Genomic DNA, 19,942 nt, shown 5'->3' with positions numbered 1-19,942 from the left:
CCGTGACAACACTCGACGTCTCTTGACTGAAGGAGGATTAGTTGAGGGGTTGACTATCCATCGCAGGATTAGACACCGCTCGAAATCCCCTGAGTTAACTGAGGTTATGGCTGAAGACCAACCTCCTCTACTTCCACTCAGGGTGGAGGATACCCAGGATGAAAATGAGGTGCAACAGGCACCCCCGCCTCGTACTTTACGAGATTTTTTACAACCGGCGGGAGTGAGTACGCCCTCATGCATGATTTTTCCTGAAAATACAGGACAAATGGACATCAAGCCAGGAGTTATCCAACTCCTTCCCAAATTCCATGGACTTGAATCAGAGAGTCCATATTTGCATTTGAAAGAGTTCGATGAAATTATAGCTACATTATGTTTTCCTAATGTATCTGAGGATACAATTAGGCTGAAACTCTTTCCTTTTTCCTTAAAAGAGAAAGCTAAGATGTGGTTACATTCACTACGTCCTAGATCCATTGGCACATGGAACGACATGCAGAGGGAATTCATAAAAAAATTCTTCCCACATCATAAAACGATTACCCTCAGAAAAGCGATCATGAACTTTGCCTAAAAGGAAGATGAAACATTCTTTCAATGTTGGGAAAGGTTCAAAGATTTGGTCAGTTCATGCCCACAACACGGATTTGAAACGTGGCGCATTACAAATTTTTTCTATGATGGACTGACATCTTCCATGCGCCAAATGGTCGAGACAATGTGTAATGGAGAGTTCATTAATAAAGATATCGACGAGGTATGGGACTACCTCGATAGTTTGGCTGAAAAAACACAATCTTGGGACTATTACCCAAAGTCGAACACCACGTCTAGGCCGACTCAATTAAAGGAGAAAGGTGGATTATATCTCTTGAAAGAAGAGGATGATCTCAAGTGTAAAGTGACTACGCTCATAAGGAAAGTTGAGGCCATGGAAGGAAAGAAGGATAAGGTCAATGAAATTGTTTGCGGCATCTGTGATTGCAACATTCACACAACTGAAAACTGTCCTACAATACCGCCTTTCGAGGAGTGTTGAATGAACAAGCCAATGCCGTAAATAACTATCAAAGACCTTTTTCTGGACCTAACTCCAACACATACAATCCTGGCTGGAAAAATCATCCAAACTTTAGTTGGAGGAATGGACAAACGGCGACTCCTCCAGGTTTCTTCAATCAAAATCCAAATCAAGTGAAACCTCAAGAGGAACCGGTTCAAAATCCCATACAAGAGCTGGCTCAGGCAATGCGGGGAATCACAGATTTTATGCAAAAGATAGATTCTCGTATGACGGTTATAGAAAAGGGGATGCTTCCTGCACAACCTCTCCCCAATCCTAAACCGCAATACGAGAATAATGATCCCAGCTCTTCAAATCAGATGGGACATGCTAAATCCATCACCACTCTTAGGAGTGGGAAGATCATTGATAAAACTCTTCCGGTTAGGCCCGAAAAGCCTCAAGAACCAAAAGAGGACAACAATGATGGATCCAGTGATGCCCCACAAAAAGTGGAACCGGAACTTCTAGAGAAGCCAGTTGCTCCATTCCCCCAACGGTTGGTTTCACCAAAACCTCTCTCTAACTCTCAGGATATCCTAGAGGTGTTGAAACAGGTGAAAGTCAACATTCCTCTGCTTGATGTCGTTAAACAGATACCTTCATATGCCAAATTCCTAAAAGACTTATGCACGACCAAGCGGCGGAAAATTATTCAAAAGAAAATCTTCTTGACTGAGAAAGTGAGTGCCATCCTGAAGCAAGACGTGCCGCAGAAATTCAAGGATCCCGGTAGCCCAACCATATCATGTGTAATCGGGAACCATCGAATTGATCACGCACTTCTTGACTTAGGAGCGAGTGTCAATTTGATTCCCTACTCGGTATACAAACAGTTAGGTTTGGGTGAATTAAAACCCACCCTAACCACACTACAACTTGCTGATCGCTCTGTTCGTGTACCAAGAGGGATAATTGAGGATGTGTTGGTCCAAGTTGATAGATTTTACTACCCTGTAGACTTTATCATCCTGGACACCGAACCCATCAATAACATGAGCACTCAGATTCCCGTCATTCTTGGTCGCCCATTCCTCGCCACGTCAAATGCAATTATCAATTGTGGGAATGGTATCATGACTATGTCTTTTGGAAATTTGACATTGGAGTCAAACATTTTTTTCAATAACGGCAGAAACTTCAGAGGATGATGACGATTTCCACGAAATTAACATGATTGACTCTTTCGTGGAAGATACTACACCTCAGACCTTATCCTACGACCATCAAGAGACGTGCCTGGCCCACTCCCATGATTTTGATGATGACATGATTAGTGAGACTTGCGCCTTGCTTGATACTGCACCGGTACTTGAAGTTAACCGATGGAGGCCACAATTTGAAGAATTACCACAAACTGATGTAGTGCCTCTACCGTCTAACCTCAAGCCGCCGAAGCTTGACCTAAAACCTTTGCCCTCTGATTTGAAATATGCATATTTGGGTCAAGATGAGACATACCCGGTGGTGATCTCTGCCCACCTGGAGAAAGAACAGGAGAGTATGCTTATATCTACTCTCATTGAGCATAAAGGAGCCCTAGGATGGACGATAGCGGACCTCAAAGGAATCGATCCCTCGATTTGTACTCATCACATATACCTTGAGGATAATGCAAAAACCGCTCGGCAACCACAACGTAGACTAAATCCCAACATGAAGGAAGTGGTTAAGGCCGAGGTTCTTAAACTATTGGATGTGGGTATTATATACCCTATATCTGATAGTCAATGGGTGAGTCCAACTCAAGTGGTCCCTAAGAAGTCCGGAATCACCATCGTAGCCAATGCTAATAATGAACTCGTGCCAACTAGAGTCACTACTGGTTGGAGAATGTGCATTGACTACAGGAAATTGACCGTCACGAGGAAAGACCACTTCCCTTTACCATTCATTGATCGGATCCTGGAAAGGTTAGCTGGTCATTCCTATTACAGTTTTCTTGACGGGTATTCAGGCTACAACCAGATAGAGATAGCCCCTGAAGACCAGGAAAAGACTACATTTACATGTCCCTACGGCACCTTTGCCTATCGAAGGATGCCATTCGGACTATGTAATGCCCCTGCCACTTTTCAGCGATGTATGCTTAGTATTTTTTCTGACATGGTGGGGCAATATTTAGAGGTCTTCATGGACGATTTCTCTGTTTACGGTCCATCTTTCAGCAAGTGCTTGGAAAGTCTTAAATGTGTGCTGTTGAAAAGATGTGAAGAAAAGAACTTGGTACTTAATTGGGAGAAGTGCCATTTCATGGTTCGGAAGGAAATTGTCCTTGGGCATATCATCTCGTCCAAAGGAATCGAGGTAGATAAGGCAAAAATCGATCTTATCTCTAACCTACCTCCACTCAAGAATATTAGAGACGTGCGATCCTTCTTAGGACACGCAGGATTTTAGGCGATTCATAAAGGACTTTAGTCTCCTCTCTCGTCCATTATGTAATCTTCTTCAAAAGGATGTTCCGTACGAGTGGATTGAGCAATGCCCGGAAGCTTTCACCAAGCTTAAAGGCACATTAACCACTTCACCTATCATCACCAGACTGGAACCTTCCTTTTGAGCTTATGTGCGACGCTTCGATTATGCTCTTGGGGCGGTCCTAGGCGGAGAAAAGACAAGAAGCCCTACGTCATTCACTACGCAAGTAGGACTCTAAATCCTGCCCAAGTGAACTACTCGACTACGGAAAAGGAACTCTTAGCCGTAGTGTTCGCCTTGGACAAATTTAGGTCCTACTGATCGGATCCAAGATCATTATATATACAGATCATGCGGCATTGAAGTATCTTCTTTCTAAGAATGATTCTAAGCCCCGCTTGATAAGATGGATCCTTCTACTCCAAGAATTTGATTTGGAAATTAAAGATAAAAAGGGAGTAGAGAACGTAGTGGCCGATCACCTTTCTCGCCTTAATACCTCGATTCCCTTGAGACAACCCATATCAATGACATGTTCCCTGAGGAACAATTGTTTAGAGTCTCCCATTCACCTTGGTTCGCTAATATTGCTAATTTTCTTATCACAGGTTCTATACTAACACATTGGACTGCGCAAGATAAGAAGAAATTCTTTACCAAGGTGTGCAACTTTTTTTGGGACGATCCATATTTATTTAAATATTGCCCAGATTAAATCTTAAGGAGATGTATGCCAGACGATGAGCAATCTCCTTTTGTCACTCAGAGGCCTGTGGTGGTCACTTTTCTGCTAAAAAGACCACAGCCAAGATTCTGCAGTGTGGGTTTTACTGGCCCACTATGTTTAGGGACACTCATGAGTTTTGCAAAGCTTGTGAGCGTTGTCGAGAAATTGGGAGCATTGTCCCGTCGAAATATGATGCCTTTGAATCCCATCCTTATCATTGAAGCATTGATTGCTGGGGCATCGATTTCATGGGACCATTCCCCCCAATCGTTTGGAAATCTGTATATTTTGCTCGCCATGGATTATGTCACTAAATGGGTTAAAGCGATTCCGTGTCGAAAGAATGACCATTGCACGGTCATTAAATTCCTAAAAGAGAACATCCTTTCTCGATTCGGAACGCCTCGAGCCATCATTAGTGATGGGGGCTCACACTTTTGTAATAGACCATTCGAGAGCTTAATGAAGAAATACGGTATCTCTCATAAGGTGAGCACCCCATACCATCCACAGACAAGTGGACAAGCCGAGATTTCTAATAGGGAGATTAAACACATTTTGGAGAAAACGGTTAACCCTGATCGTAAGGATTGGTCAATCCGATTGATCGATGCCTTATGGGCATACCGTACTGCCTTTAAAACTCCTATTGGAATGTCTCCCTTTAGACTTGTCTATGGGAAAGCTTGTCACTTGCCTGTGGAGCTGGAACATAAAGCATACTGGGCGATCAAAAATCTTAATTTCAATCTGGACAACGCTGGCTCGCTACGCAAACTTCAATTGAATGAACTTGAAGAAATCCGGAATGATGCGTACGATAATTCGAGAATTTACAAGGATAAGATGAAAGGCGTTTCATGATCAACATATTCTACGAAAATCATTCACGCCAGGCCAAAAAGTCCTTTTGTATAATTCTCGATTACATCTCTTTCCGGGTAAGCTTCGATCTCGATGGACCGGCCCTTACATTGTTGTTACTGCTTATCCTCATGGGGCCGTCGAGATAAGAGATCCCGACAATGGCAAGGAGTTTAAAGTAAATGGGCATCGTTTAAAGCCATTTGTCGAGAAATTTGATTCAGAGGACATGTCCATGCCTCTGACTGATCCTGTTTACCAGGACTGATCTCTTATTTATTTGGCGGACCCAGGTTATCAAGATTGATTAATTCATGGTCCATTCTTGTCTAGTTGAAGACGTTAAACTTAGCGCTCCTAGGACGCAACCCAAATTTTCATTCCATTTCACTTTTCTCATTCATTAGTTCAATGTTTGTGGGTAGCATTGCCGCAAACCCTCACGAGACTACAACTCGTCCACTAGGGGTAACCTAGGGGTTTAAAGGCTTGTTGCATGCGCTAAATGCAATCGAGAGCACTGCGAAAGTGGTATAGGTAGGATTTTATTTTTGTTAGTTTTGTGTTATTTTCTCTCTCGTGCTGACTGGATTCCATGCTGCGATCTCTTGGAAAGTCTCTCACGATTCATCATCCAGGTACTATCTTCCCTTCACTTTTTCTTTACTTTTGTTGTCCTATGCGCATTCCATACACATATACCTTGAGGACAATGTAGCTTTTAAGTTGGGGGTGGGAGATTAGGTTACCTAATCAGTATTTTTTTTTCATCTTGAGCAAAAAGTGTGAAAATTTTTAAATTTTTTCTGGACTTTCTGGTGAACTCAAAGTGATTTGACAACCATCTTTGATTTAGAATCACAGGATATGGAATGTTGGTGATTTACTGCTCTTGGATTCAGTTGCTCGTTAGATTTCACAGTTAAGTTTAATTATTAATCCATGATTAGAAGTTGTAAACATTGATTGAGTCATGATTTCACATGTCACATCTCGCTTACACATCAAGATTTCAGTTTAAAACTGAAGGGTTAATTTGGGGATCAGTAAGCATAGAAGGAACCAACTTGAACAATTGTCCGTCAAGATCAATTAAAAGGAAGAGATACCGTTGAAAAAGGTTAGGCAAAGAATCTTCACTATAGGTTTGCTCCCTATAAGTGTGGACTTCATTCCCCTTCTTGATTTTCTCAGTTAAAAATAAAAAAAAAATAAAAAAAAAAAAAAAACTGAAGGAATGAAAAGATGATCTTTGAGGCAAGCTTTGGTTATTATGAATTCTCTTGTTAATCACTAACGATATCCTGAAATAAAGAATTGAATATTAATGTTGAAAGTTGGGATTACACTTTACATCTGTGGAACTCAATGTTTAGGATTATTTCTAATTAAGGGACTAATACTTTGAATGAAGTTTGCCGTGTGTTTGAGTCTAGGAGAGAGTAAAGCCCAACATTCATGAATTGTTGAATTCTGAATATCTAGATTGTTTTCCAAAATCACTCGAGTTCATAGAAATTCTCCTGTAATTCTCAACTTATTTTTCGCATACTTTGCTCGGGACTAGCAAAATGCTGGTTGGGGGTTGTGTTGAGGGTCAAATATTGCATATCAGACCCATTTATTGTATGGATTTACAAGCATGACACCGTTTAATAGCCTAATTTAATTGTATTTGTGATGCAGGGCGTCTTCATGAGCTTGGACTGGGAAAGGACACTAAAAAGCATGGATTTACCGATCTGATGACACTAAAGCATGGGACGGACTCCTGGGGATTGGGATCGACGATTTTACACAGCCGAGATCCGGAAAAAATTGAGAAACTGAAGCTCAAGTGGCCCAAAAGTCGGCCAGAATGCAAGATCATAGGTTTCTCACCATCCGTTTGTCCCGAAATTTCATACACGGCCTGAAGAACATAAATTAACCGTACATGCAGAATTTCGGCCGTTGTATCCTGGTGGAAGTGGCCTAATGGATAGATCATCCCTCGAAATCATGATTATGGGCCCACCTGTTGTTTGGATCTGCTTCATCTCCGGTCTCCACGGTCTAAATGATGTGACAGAATGGATGGACGGAGCGGATTTCATATATACATCATGATGGACCCCACAAGGAGCATGCGAGTGCATAGACGGTGCACTCCTGCGGTGCACCGAATTCCTACAAAAGGGTCAGCCACCGCTGACCCGCGTCCTCTTCAAAAACGCAACAGCGTTTTCGCTGTCGTCCGCCGGTCCTCCTCAGTGGGGCCCACTCGACACCTGAAGTGATGATCCGAACCGTCCATTGTATCAAGAGGGTGGGCGTGAACATCGCCTAGGTGGCGTAATCTCGGAAGATAATGGAGAGTGGATTTCAGCTGTTAAAACGGATGATTAACGGTGACTTGAAAGATAACGTGGGCCACATGAAATGAGGACCAAAAGTAGTGCTTCCCACCTGATTTTTCGAGTAGAACGCAGTGGACGGATCGGATTTTCCAAGAAGATATTGAAATGGGGCCCACCATCGTCACAGCGTCAATAACATGACCCTGTTTTCGCAACCGGACGCCGTCCGACTTTCACGGCGAGTTGTACGCCCTTGGGGGCGGTCGGACGGCTGATCCGAGCCGTTCATCATGTAGGTGGGCCAGAAAGCTCCCAGAGGACGTTGTCCTTTTGGAAGGAAAGCAAAGAAGAAGAAGAGGAGCAGACTCCGAGTTTGGCTGCTGTGCGTCTCCGCAACCAACTCGTCCGCGATCTCCGGCCTTTCGCACGGACCTCCTGCTCTACATACAAGGACTCCCAGCTTCCGCAGCTGAGTCCTGCCAGGACTCCACAGAAGGGAGGTGAGAAGAAAGATAAAAAGGGAGGAGGCTCGATCTGAAAGGGGGGATTCATGTTATTCACGGTTGGAGAAAGAGCAGCAGTTTTTTCTTTGAGAGCAGCAGTTTTTTTTCTTGCTAAGGCTGCTGGAAGAAAGTGGTTTTGCTGAGACGGACGGCAGTGTGGAAAGGCTCGGTTTGGAGGCCGGAACGAGCAGAGGTCTGTTGCTGCTGGACGTTGGCAGAGAGTACAGTGTAGCTGCTGTGCACGGGAGGAGTGCAGCTGCTGTGCACGAAAGGAGGGTCAGCTGCACGTTTTTAGAGAAGCAGCAGGTGGGATTCCTGCTAGACGTGGCTGGAGAAAACAGAAGGAGAATTGGAAGAAAGAGGTTTTCTTTTTTTTTTTTTCTTTCCTTTAATGTTTTTTTTCATTCTTCTTCTTTTTAGTTGGAATTTAACCCATATCATGCTCGGCTAAACCTCTTAGCTAGGGCTAAGGGGTGAAGCTTGTAGCCTGATGGGAGAGATGTTGCTGGTGCCCTTTGATTAAGATTGAAGAGATTATTCTTGATTTAATTTTATGGGAATATTTTTAGTTTTTAATGGCATGTTGTGACTGAAATTACAATGGGCTTGCAAGGGCTTTGAATATTTCTTTCCTCTTTTTATATTTATGATGTCAGGAAGCCCTATTGTTCACCATCGTCTCCTGGGCATGGTCGGATAACGGTACCCTTCCTAACCTTCATAGTATGTTGATTGGTTGATAATTAGTTTAATTCTATTGTTTGCTTTGTCTCTTGGGCATGGTTTGGTGATGGAATCCATTCTAATTCATATACCTTTCATCTCTTGAAACCTATATCAATGGCAATTCAGTAAATTTCCATAATTTGTGATCCTGGCATACGATGGATCCCCTGAATCCCTAGTTTCCTTCCTCTGAATTCCTTAAAGTCTTAGACAATTCTTCCACAATTATTTCTTAAATTCTATTTGGTTTAGATCACATCTTAGTCTAGTTCTAGTTCTACTTGGTTTCAGATAACGTACAGGTATCAGTCCCTGTGGATTCGACCTCGGTCTTACCGAGTTTATTACTACATCACAACCCTATACTTGGGGAGTGAACACCACACTATAAGAAAAAGAGAGGATTATGACTTGAGAAACCCACCATTGAAACTTTTTTGGAGCTAGAGAGGTTTTAGATCAGGTTAATATCTTTGTTTTCCTTGTCCTGATGTGATGTAGAGTGGGTTGCGGACACTTACATGGCAACGATGGACCAGAGAAGGTCCAATCGGGGGTAAAAGTGATTTGTACCATCAAAACCCTAAAGCAAGCATATCTCCAACTCCACCGTGCCGGATTTGTGAGATTCCATCACATCGACGGTCGAAAGCCCATTTTATTTTCATTTTTACTATTTATAGTAAGTTTTAATTTGATCATAAGTTTTGATCCTTTGCCTTTTAGGAGTCGTGCCCAACATGAAAAAGGCTTCAAAAAATTAAAAGAAAAACATGGTTAAGTCACACTGGACACTTACTATTTTTGGCCAAAAACCATGAAGTCTAGTAGAAATCATGACCGTCTATAAATTGTAAGTTTACAATTTATAGTAAGCCACGTTTTTAGGGAATTTGAGTTGGAGTTTGATTTTGAAACTATTTCCTATGTTTGATATCACTATTTAAAGGATTGTACATTCATTTTTATCATCAATCAATTTATTTTTTATTTTATCAGAGTTTCCTCATGAATTCGAGGAATCTCTATGAGGAGTCTAGATAACTCCGTAGATTCGGAGTAATTATTCTCTAAGGAAGATGGTGATCAACCTCATCACGTCCTTCCCTGTGTCACACACACACACACACACAACCAAATACTCAGCCGCGCACTAGTTCCCACGTAACTCATGTGAAATTTTTGAGAACTCATCATACATGATGTGAGTCCAAAATCTAAATGGTCCACGTGATGCAACACCACATAAAACGCCCGGGAACTAACTTGTACTTTTATCTAAAACTTTGGTGGGCCATGAAAAAAGAAAATAGTTTCCTCCCTTGATTTGCATCTCTCTTTGCTATTGCCCACCGGAGTTTTAGATCAGGGTCAAAATTGGTCCATTGGGGTTTTAGGGATGCTGCATCACATGGACCATTCAGATTAGACTCCCATGACACGTGTGCAAAGGTGCGTGCGTGCGCAGGTGAGAATATATATATATATATATATATATATATATGATGCTCAGCTGCACACTAGTTCTCACAAGTTCTCCTGAGAACTTTTTGAAAAATCATAACACATCATGTGTGCTCAAAATCTATAGGGTCCATGTGATGTAACACCCCATGAAACTTCCAGGGCCTAACTTTTACTCTGATATAAAACTTTAGCGGGCCATGGCAAAAGAAAATAGTTCATTTCTTGATTTGCATCTCTCTTTCCTATGGCCCACCAGGGTAAAAATTGGTCATGAGGTGTTTCATGGGGCGCCACATCACATTGACCGTTAGGATTTTGGGCCCATGACATGTGCGCAAAGGTGCACAGGTGAGCATGCCTCTATATATATATATATATAACTCAGTTGGGCCATACCATGTGAAGACATGTCTAAATCATTTCAAAGTAAGGGGGCGCCCAAGTGATTTTTGGATGCGTTTGAAACTTGGTTTGACCCTTCATCCAAGTCAGACACACACAATGGATGGCCTGGATTTGTGAACCAATTCTCGGTGGGCCCAATAAATGATAATGAATGTTTTAATTGGAGGGTAACCCCTCTCAATTGTTGTATGTGGTCTTGATTTTTAAGCAGTGGCCCATATAGAATGGTGCATTTGATTGATAGGGTAGATGTTCAACACACATCACGGTGGGGCCCACACAACTCGACCTCATGGGAAGTTCCCATGAGGTTGACCTCATAGTGCCATTTCCACACACACACACACACACACACACACACACACACACACACACACACATATATATATATATATAGAGAGAGAGAGAGAGAGAACAAGATTTCTTGAATTATTGGCTTAAAAAAGCATCGTTTCTGCTAATATATTTTGGAATGTCGATTACCAAGGGGAGAATTCGCACCTCCATCATGCTGCCTCTAGTTCAGAGAATCATGAACTAGGTAGCAGACTGGATGGCGAAGCTCCTCAATCCGATGACGAAAATGATGTTAATCAAGCATACTCTATCAAGCTACCCAATCTATATATTGTTGACGATGAATATGTTGAAACCCTCTTGGAAGAAGATAGAGTCTGCATTTGCAAACTTTTTTTGGGTAGCTCAGAAGCCAGTAATAAGAGGCATTGGATCAGTTGGGCAAAGATATGTAGACCTAAACAAGAAGAAAGTCTAGGAGTGAGGAAGGTTGTTGATGTAATGTCGGCTTTCCGAATAAAAATGGGTTGGAACATGCTGCACAAGCAATTGTTATGGGTGAAATTGTTCTTCGCCAAGTACCTCAAGTAGTTCATTGTGTCAAATGGAGCTATCCAACCTTCCCAATCCAGCTTGTGGAAGGAATTGGGGAGAAATATGTTGTTTAAAATCCACAATTCTAAGTGGTTGATAGGAAAATGTGAGAGCAACTTCTGTGAAAATTTGGTCAGGTGGTGTGGAAGGAATTGGGGAGAAATCTATTGTTTAAAATCCACAACTCTAAGTGGTTGATAGGAAAATGAGAGATCAACTTCTCTGAGAAAATTTGGGCAAGCAGGGGCTGTTGTGCAAAGCCACATGGGGGCATCCCGAACCACCTTCCGTGAGCGAAACTCAAAGAATTTTGGGCTCACCCCACTGGTTGGAAACTGGATGATATAGAGCATTTACTCTCGAATTCAGTTCAACAAGCAATCAGAAACAGTGGCGTTACGATCTCATCTAAAGATGATAGGTTTGTTTGGAATCTAACTCCCTCTGGTAATTTTACATTGAATCAGCATGGTAAGTGATTCGTGAACACAACCAATAACACCACTAGTTTAAATGGATATGTACTAATCTAATCACTTCTAAGATAGCCACATTTACTTGGAAGGTTATGCCTAGAGGGAATTTGGTTGACGCAACGATTCAAAAGGTTGGTATATCTTTAGCCTTAAAATGCGATTGTTGTGAAGTCTTACTTATCAGTCCAACTGATTAATGTAGTTTTCCATTTCTGTCCTTCGACCAAGTAGAATCCTGCCAATGGTAGAGATTGAAGAAGGCAGGCGACAACCAAATTCACTAGGAGAGATGGGGAGCATAGTGCTGATCCCAAAATTTTATGACACTTTCGCGCCTACTACGACTCACCTATAACATGCTCTGAACAAAACACTTGCCGAAAATAACACCACATAAACTCAGTCAAGTACCAGATTCAACGACTGGAGAAGAGGTCACGAAGATTGTAAGTGCTTATATATTTAACACACACATGGTTGTCAAATTACATGAGCCAAAAGTGATACCAGACAGATTGCAAGTATGATCAGATCACAACTACTCAACATGTTTGAAGATCAGCTCAAGATCGGCTTATCATCTCAAGAAGACGTTGTTCGGTTTCAAGACAAGTTGAACTCTGTATTTGCTAAATAACAGGTGATATAACCCTAGAAAGACCATAGGTTAGGTACTTTCAAAAATCCATTCATTTTTAAGTTATTTACAACGTATTTTCTCTAGAGTTTGGCTGGCCTAACTTCCTCAGCTAACCTAACTTTAAGGTTGGGCTAAAAATCAAAATCTGTTAAAAATTTGACCAGCCTAAACTTGAAATTCGGCCAGCCAGAGTGAAGTTTGGGTTAAATTCTAGCAATGCAAACTTTTAAAATTCACCCAAATTGGCCAGCCGAATTTTGGATAAAGCTTATCCCGCGCAATCCGATAATCGTTAGAACGAATTCAGTGGAATCCGGCCAGCTGAACCTATTTTTAAACTAGCCGAATTTTCAATTTCTTTAGCTATAAATAGAAGACTTCTCTCATTCTAAATTACAACGAAAAATCACTTTGAACCTTTTGCAAGTGAGAGAGAAGCTCAAGTCCTCAGCAAGCTAATTGTGAGGTATTTATAAATTATTTTAAAGCTTATTCAATTTCCTTTCTCAAGATTAATTCAATCTTATTTTAAAGAGTAGTCTATACTCCTCTTGAGATTTAAGAAAATTGAATCAGTAGCATTTTTGGTTTTTCATTTCTAAAATACTTTAGAACCCTATACTTTTTCTATTGAACGAATACTGCCTCCTTTACATTCAAAAAGGAAGATCTCTATTACAAGCTTTTACTGCATCTTCGAATCTACGTTTGAAGATAAGTACACTATTTACTTTATTTCATTTTAGGTTTTTCTAAGATAGCCTGTGAAAATCTCAATGGGTTGATTTGTGATAACCCGTGAAAATCACAAAGTGGGTTTTTGTAGCACTACAAGAAATATAGTTTTTTACCAATGAAAATTTTTTTCATCAGTAAAAAGGACTTTTACCGAAGAAAATAATTTTCAATGGTAAAGGTTGTTTTCAACTTTTTTTTTTTAAAAAAATTCGAACGAATTTTCATCGGTAAAGGTTGTTTTCAACTTTTTTTTAAAAAAAAATTCGAACGGTTTACTTTTACCAATGAAAATTTTCGTCAGTAAAGGTCATTTTAAATTTTTAGAAAAAAATTTAAAAAGTTTACTTTTACCTAAGAAAATTTCCGTAGGTAAAAAACGTTGATGAGACTTTTACCTAAGAAAATTTTCATCAGTAAAGGTTGTTTTCAATTTTTGAAAAAAAAATTGAAAATTTTATTTTTACCGACGTAATTGTAAATTCGTAGGTAAAAGTCCCTTTTACAGACAAATAATTTCGTTGGTAAAGATTGTTTTCAATTTTTGAAAAAAAAAAATCAAAAGGTTTACTTTTACCGACGCAAATTTTCGTCGGTAAAGGTTGTTTTAAATTTTTGAAAAAAAAAATTCAAAAAGTTTACTTTTACCTATGAAAAGTTTCGTAGGTAAAAAACGTGGATGAGACTTTTACCTACGAAAATGTTCGTCGGTAAAGGTTGTTTTCAATTTTTTTAAAAAAATGAAATTCGAAAAGTTTTACCAACGAAATTGTAAATTTGTAGGTAAAGGACCCTTTTACCGACGATTATTTTCATCAGTAAAGGTTGTTTTGATTTTTTGAAAAAAAAAATCGAAAAGTTTACTTTTACCGACTAAATTATTATTTCATAGGTAAAAGCCATCTTTACTGATGAAAATTGTCGTTAGTAAGGTTGTTTTAAATTTTGAAAAAAAAAAAATCAAAAAGTTTACTTTTACCGACGAAAATATTCATCGGTAAAGGATGTTTTGATTTTTTGAAAAAAAAGTTGGAAAAGTTAACTTTTACCGACGAAAAGTTTCGTCAGTAAAGGTGGTTTTAAATTTTTGAAAAAAAAAAAATCAAAAAGTTTACTTTTACCTACAAAAATGTTCGTAGGTAAAAGACGTGAATGAGACTTTTACCTATGAAATGTTTTATAGGTAAAAATGTGGATGAGACTTTTACCTACGAAATATTTCGTAGGTAAAAATCTCTTTTTCTTCTTCCGGCACAAAATTCCTGATTTACACCTGTTAGAATATATTTTTCCTGATATACACCTGTTATATAACATATTTGATCATATTCACATTCACATCCATCCAAACATAAACTACATCCATCCAAACATAAACTACATCCATCCAAACACAAACAATCTTATCCACATCATATTCATCCATGCATAAATACATATAAGTTTAACATCATAAATAAAATACAAAAAATTATTCATAGCCTATTTCCTGGTGGGCTCACAAAATTCAGTGTGGTGAACACCTCGTCGACTGTGCACACACATACCTAAGTCCTTACTCATGCATTCATGGTAGATTCAAAATAGTTTCAATACAAGGTCACGAGTTTAAGTGCCCATTGTGGCTGTAAGCAACTATGGTATGTGAGTGTGTGTTAAAAGAAAAAGAAAGAAAGAAAATGCTAATTTATCTTTTGGGTTGAGCCTAATGGTATTTGGTGATTTCTCATTAGTTAGAAATTATTATTAGTTGTTTTTAGAAAGGTGAGATTAGGCCACTTATAATTATATTAACATGATAAAATGTTGTCTATATATTTAAGTAGACACCAAAAAATAAACAATCCTATGGAAAAAAAAAACAAATGAAAAGAGAGAGAACATATGAGAGGTGATCCTTATCTCTTTTGATGGATTCAAGCTGCATGTGCCCTAACTAACTTCCTATAAGGAAAAGTTATATGGGTCTTGGAATAATGTTGGTGACAAATCTACCTTGTCTATTAATATTATCATATTGTGTTAGGAAATGACTCTAAAAATGAGATAAATCCAAATCTCTAATAATCTATGCTATAAGAGATAGTGGAGATGGAACTAGATGCATTGTGATGCTTGAGTTCGTGTATGCTTGCTAACAAAGCAAGATTTTCTTATTTGTTGCCATGTGATTGGGCTACATTATTACATTAATCGGGTTCAGGTTCGGGATCGGGTTTAGGTTTGGGTTTTCAAGTTTAGGTTTAGTTTTGAGTTAGTGAGTTGAGATTAGGATTAGGTATAGGTTTAGGTTTAGGGATTTGAGAATAAATTTATGTTTTAGATTTAGGTTTAGGTTATAGGTTTAGGTTTAGGTTTAGGTTTTAGGTTTAGGTTAAGGTTAGGTTATAGGTTATAAGTTTAGGTTATAAGTTATAGGTTATAGGTTATAGGTTAAGGTTTAAGTTATAGGTTTAGGATTAGGTTAAGGTTATAGGTTTAGGTTTAGGTTTAGGTTATAGGTTTAGGTTTAGGTTTAGGTTTAGGTTTAGGTTATAGGTTACAGCTTTAGGGAATTGAGAATAGGTTAAGGTTTAGGTTTAGGAAATCGGGTTCGAGTTCGGGATTGGGTTTAGGTTTGGGTTTTCAAATTTAGGTTTATGTTTAGGTTAGGGAGTTGAGATTAGGATTAGGTGTAGGTTTAAGTTTAGAGATTTGAGAATACATTTAGGTTTTAGGTTTAGGTTTAGGTTTTAGGTTTAGATTTTAGGTTTAGGTTAAGGTTAAGGTTAGGTTATAGGTTATAGGTTAAGGTTTAGGTCATAGGTTTTGGTTTAGGTTAAGGTTTAGGTTTAGGTTATAGGTTTAGGTTAAGGTGTAGGTTTAGGTTATAAGTTATAGCTTTAGGGAATTGAGAATAGGTTAAGGTTTATGTTTAGGAAATCGAGTTCAGGTTCGGGATCGGGTTTAGGTTTGGGTTTTCAAGTTTAGGTTTAAGTTTAGGTTAGGGAGTTGAGATTAGGATTAGGTGTAGGTTTAAGTTTAGGGATTTGGGAATACATTTAGGTTTAGGTTTTAGGTTTTAGGTTTAGGTTTAGATTTTAGGTTATAGGTTATAGGTTATAGGTTAAGGTTTAGGTCATAGGTTTTGGTTTAGATTAAGGTTATAGGTTTAGGTTTAGGTTTAGGTTATAGGTTCAAGTTATAGCTTTACGGAATTGAGAATAGGTTAAGCTTTTGGTTTAGGAAATCGGGTTTGGGTTTGGGATCGGGTTTAGGTTTGGGTTTTCAAGTTTATGTTTAGGTTTAGGTTAGGGAGTTAAGATTAGGATTAGGTGTAGGTTTAGGTTTAGGGATTTGAGAATACATTTATGTCACGCCCCAAACTCGGAAACTGGGCTCACAAAATTCCTGATCACCGAATCTGACGCCGACAGCCTCCGTAGTACCCAATCTCGGCTCCCGGCACTTATACACCAGGTTCCGATCCTGGGATGCTACAAGGAGGGTTTTAAATCATCAGTTCAATTGGAATGAGCATAACTAAAAGCATAACCCACGAACAATAAACACAAGAACACCATCACAAAATCCACTATGATCAAAAACTTTGAGTACAATGCGAGTAAGAGGAAAATACAAGGTAATGATAATAACAGGAACTCCAAAAGCTCGACTGCACACTCCAACTCTGACGAGGCTACGGCTGCGTCCTGGCGTCACCTGCACGCATCAATCGTGCATAAGCTTATAGAAAGCTTAGAGGGTGGTGTAAGTGTGTGCGCAATATAGGCGTGCTCAGAATGCAAGGTCATAGTAATGCGAAATCATGGTGATGAGTACATGAATGCAATCAGCCGTACCAAGGCCATACGATGCAGAATGCAAGTCAAGCATGTCAATCATCATCCACATATCAATGTAGCTCCTCACTAGAGCATCAAATCAGTGGGGTTCTCTGTATGGATAATCACCGGGGTCAAGTCCACTCTACACCAGTTTACCGCCCCTATCCGGACGCACAACTGGGAGGGTAGAAGAGACCTCACTATCTGCCTGCCAATATCGGGTCAGGCTCGTCGATAGCGGACCGATTCCTCAAGCTAGTCAAACTCAACCTAGAAATTGTCCCCTCACTCAGGCAGGTAAGGTCACACCCCTTTCCAACCGACCATGACACAGTGGGAGACACGGCCTACTGGTATACGGCCCTCGCGCGCTCGTGTATCCACTGGGTCTCGACGTTGGAGTCATCCTCTAATACCATCGGATTTAGAGATTTTCACCCAGGGACATCTATGGCGCCCGTATGCTAGAACCAAATATTTTCGGTATCCAATCCTGCCATCCACGATGTGTCTGTGGAGGCTATGGCCCTAATGTCGCTAGGGCATACAGTAACTACAATCACACAAATGCAAGTGCGTGAGTCACACTATCAGTCATGCAACAGTCCTGCGTGTACCATGTACTTATATGGGGCAACTTCGCCTATCAGGGAGCCCATAAATAGTCTGCCCGAAGGCATATGCTATGATCGGTCACTCCTCACATCAGGCATACATATGATGCGAATGATCATGAATCATGGATCTATACTAAACATGTATAAAGAGATGGGCTCTGATCAAAACGAAGATGGACCTAGATGGCCTACACATTACAGGTATAGGCCTATTAATGGGCCTTAGGGAGTGACAATGCGGACATTTAACCAACATTGTACTTGCAATGTGGACGTCAAACCAACATTGTTCCCAAGGTATGGCCCACTACCATAGTCAACACATGAACCATGGTAGAATCACATTGTAATGGGCCTTATATAGATCTTTTTGGGCCTCGACCCAAGGGCCCAAATACATCAAATGGGACTCAAACCATGGGCTCATATATCTCAAGTGGGCCTTAGTGGGCAGGCCATAAATACATCAAGCTGGGCCTACTCACACGAGCCTTACATACTTCATAATGGGCCTCATAATATGGGCCTTATACAAGTCAAGGTAGGCCTCAACAAGGACCACCAATACATTAAGATGGGCCTCAATAATGGGCCTTAAATTATCTCCAAAATGATTAGACAGTTGGATGAAACACATGCATCATGGTGGAGCCCATACTAATGGAGGGTGTGGATTACAATACATACATAGGTGGGTTCTAAGTAGGACTCACCATAATGTTTATTCTCCACCCAGCCTAGGGCCCAAGATAATGTTTAGTTTCCACCCAACTTAGGGCCCAACATAATGTTTATTTTCCACCCGACTTAGGGCCCAACATAATGGTTATTTTCCACCCAACTGTTCATAAAGCCACGTGGACCAAGGTAGGGCCCACTGTGATATTTATTTGCAATCCAGTCCATTCATAAGGTCACGTGGACCTTGAGTAGGGTCCACTATGATGTTTGTCTACCATACAACCTGTTCATGAGGTCACGTGGACCTTGGGCCCACCGTGATATTTATCTATCATCCAATCTGTTTATAAGGTCACGTGGACCAGGGCCCACGGTAATGTTTATTTGCCATTCAAACTGTTGATGAGGCCACTTGAACTTGGGGCCCACCGTGATGTGGTCCACAGATCCAGCCCGCCCATTATGCGTGTCCCACTTGGCTGACCGTTCAGACCAAGTTTCAACTGCATCCAAATTTCAGGTAGGCCCCACCAACTGATTTTATATGTTTAAGCATGTCTTCACATGATTTTAAATGGTGTGGCCTAGCGGAGTTCCGTATACAGTTGCTCTTTGGGGTGGTCATATGGTCCAAGGGGACCCATCAAATGCACGGTGTTAATGGCCGAAACGCATCAAGGTGGGGCCTACAGTTGGGCCGTGAGGGCCCTGCCTCGTCCGCCTGTCCACCAGCACCGCAGGCAGCGCCTGCGCGTGCTTCTGACAACAGCAGCAGCGCTACTGCTCGTTGTCTATTTTATTTTAAAAAAAAAAAACTAGTTTTTACATGGTTTTCCTGGGGTAGGGCCCACATCAGATCGATTCGACCCAGCCACTAGTCCCTGTAGATCGATACAATCCCATAGAGTCCAATATTGGGCTGTTTCAAATATACAGGAGCATCAAGGAGTAAATCAAAGGTAGGAACATTGTTTCCTATACCATGGCCCGCCAGGAAACCAGATCAACCTCATTTTTCTGTTTAACACCTAAAATGATCTGAGGAAGAGGATGGATGGCTTGGATTGAATATATACATCAAGGTGGGGCCTGCATGAGTGGCCCACCACTCCCTTCTCTTTGGCTAGCACGGTAGTACACCCCCATGTTAGTTTACACTTCCCTGTTCGCCAACGTCTAGTGTCCAGGGACGCTGGATGACATCCATAAACACATCATTGTGGTGGGTCTCACGTGGACGTGGCCCACCAACATATATATATATATATATAATATCTTATAATATATATATATAATACATATTATTTATATATATTATATATATATTATATAAAATATAACATATATAAAGAAGGATGTATTGGGCCCATCCAAATAATGGATGGTGTGGATCATCACCAGCAATAGGGTGGGCCACACCGTCTGATGTAGATGGACGAGGTAGATATAACACATATTGGTGGGATCCACATCATCACAAAAAGAGAGAGAGAGAGAGAGAGAGAGAGAGAGAGAGAGAGAAATATACGGTGAGATAGAGGAACCCCGCCACTATGG

General features: G+C 40.4%; 1 non-coding gene across 1 annotated transcript; it reads right to left on the bottom strand.

Annotated features, from left to right (window-relative positions):
* Positions 1–544: 544 nt before the first annotated feature.
* Positions 545–651, bottom strand: LOC131230159 (small nucleolar RNA R71). Its single transcript, XR_009163882.1, has one exon. It is a non-coding gene; the product is annotated as a small nucleolar RNA R71 (small nucleolar RNA).
* Positions 652–19,942: the final 19,291 nt, after the last annotated feature.

The sequence above is a fragment of the Magnolia sinica genome, chromosome 16, assembly GCF_029962835.1.
Source record: "Magnolia sinica isolate HGM2019 chromosome 16, MsV1, whole genome shotgun sequence".
NCBI classification, from domain to species: Eukaryota; Viridiplantae; Streptophyta; class Magnoliopsida; order Magnoliales; family Magnoliaceae; genus Magnolia; species Magnolia sinica.
Note: the sequence above shows the minus strand (reverse complement) of the source record. Positions and strands in the feature narration are given on the sequence as shown.